The sequence below is a fragment of the Bison bison genome, unplaced genomic scaffold (assembly GCF_000754665.1).
Source record: "Bison bison bison isolate TAMUID 2011002044 unplaced genomic scaffold, Bison_UMD1.0 scf7180017863322, whole genome shotgun sequence".
Classification (NCBI taxonomy): Eukaryota; Metazoa; Chordata; class Mammalia; order Artiodactyla; family Bovidae; genus Bison; species Bison bison.
In genome coordinates, this window is record NW_011493894.1 from 9558 (window position 1) to 11111 (window position 1554).

General features: G+C 38.2%; 1 pseudogene; it reads left to right on the forward strand.

Annotated features, from left to right (window-relative positions):
- The first annotated feature begins 218 nt into the window (after positions 1 to 218).
- LOC104983717 lies at positions 219 to 941 on the forward strand (annotated as a pseudogene).
- The last annotated feature ends 613 nt before the right edge of the window (positions 942 to 1554 follow it).

A 1554-nucleotide genomic window follows, 5' to 3' on the forward strand; every position in this document is an offset into this window, starting at 1 on the left:
TACTTAAAGTAGTATGTACTGTAGGTATACAACATACTTTCAGTTGAGGACCATAATTGTTTCTAACATGTTACCTGTTAAAACTACTAATGGAGGTGTTTTATTTGATCCTATTTAATTCATATCATAAGGGAATAAATTTTTATAGCTTAGCTTTGTCAGTTTTACCTTGGTTTATAAAATGACTAAATAACTTTATTCTTTGATTTTAATTACAGACCTACTATAATCCAAATTTCAAAAGAGGTCATCCCCAAACTTTAGTAAGAATGCAAAGAAGAGTTGGGATTAACAATGTGTCTCCAATATCTTCATTAGTTCGAGATAACAAGAAACATGTTAAAGCAAGAGTCAACAAAGATGATTGTAACTGATTTTCTTCCAGAAATGAAAGGAGAGAGTGCATTTTCAGCCTCCACAAGTTTAAGTGTGCCTTTCATACAAAAGCCTCATATCAGCCAAATAGTCATTAATGCAAGTGCCCTATTTCCATGTGACTTACCTTCTCCATCATCAATATCAGTTAGACAAACAGACCAAATTGTGGTAGATCAGCCTGCTGTTTTAAAAAAGTTGAGCATTTTTAATTGGCATGCACATAGTATCTACACTCAAGTAATGGCCACGTTGAGGACTTTGCTACTACAATTACATCTTCTTCTCAGAACCACATCGTATCTCCATTACAGAGGAGTTGTTCTGGACTGATGGTGGAGCCCTCTAAATTTCGAGTTAGATATAGCGATATGTCAGCCCATAACAGTCCTTTTCCTAACCTGCAATACAGAGGCAACTCATGGTCTTCAGTACCAACGATCGCTTATACATCTGCCTCCTCTCTTCCAAGTCAACTCATCAACAATCATCATTACATGAAAACCATGCTAATTAAAACTGACCTATCAAATAAGTGTCAGATTATGGAGACTAATGAAGATTGAACTTTACATTGGGAGATGTCAACAAATACCTACAATTCTTGTATTTGAACAATGAATTTACATGTTCATTTCTTAGTTTCATTTTCTATTTTCAAACAATGCTCAGTTCAGTTCAGTCACTCAGTCATGTCCAACTCTTTGCGACCTCATGAATCACAGCATACCAGGCCTCCATGTCCATCACCAACTCTTGGAGTTCACCCAGACTTACATCCATTGAGTCAATGATGCCATCCAGCCATCTAATCCTCTGTCATCCCCTTCTCCTCCTGTCCTCAATCCCTCTCAGCATCAGAGTCTTTTCCAATGAGTTAACTCTTCGCATGAGGTGGCCAAAGTACTGAAGTTTCAGCTTTAGTATCATTACTTCCAAAGAAATCCCAGGGCTGATCTCCTTCAGAATGGACTGGTTGGATCTCCTTGCAGTCCAAGGGACTCTCAAGAGTCTTCTCCAACACCACAGTTCAAAAGCATCAATTCTTTGGTGCTAAGCCTTCTTCACAGTCCAACTCTCACATCCATACATGACCACAGGAAAAACCATAGCCTTGACTAGACGGACCTTTGTTGGCAAAGTAATGTCTCTGCTTTTGAATATGCTATCTAGGTTGGT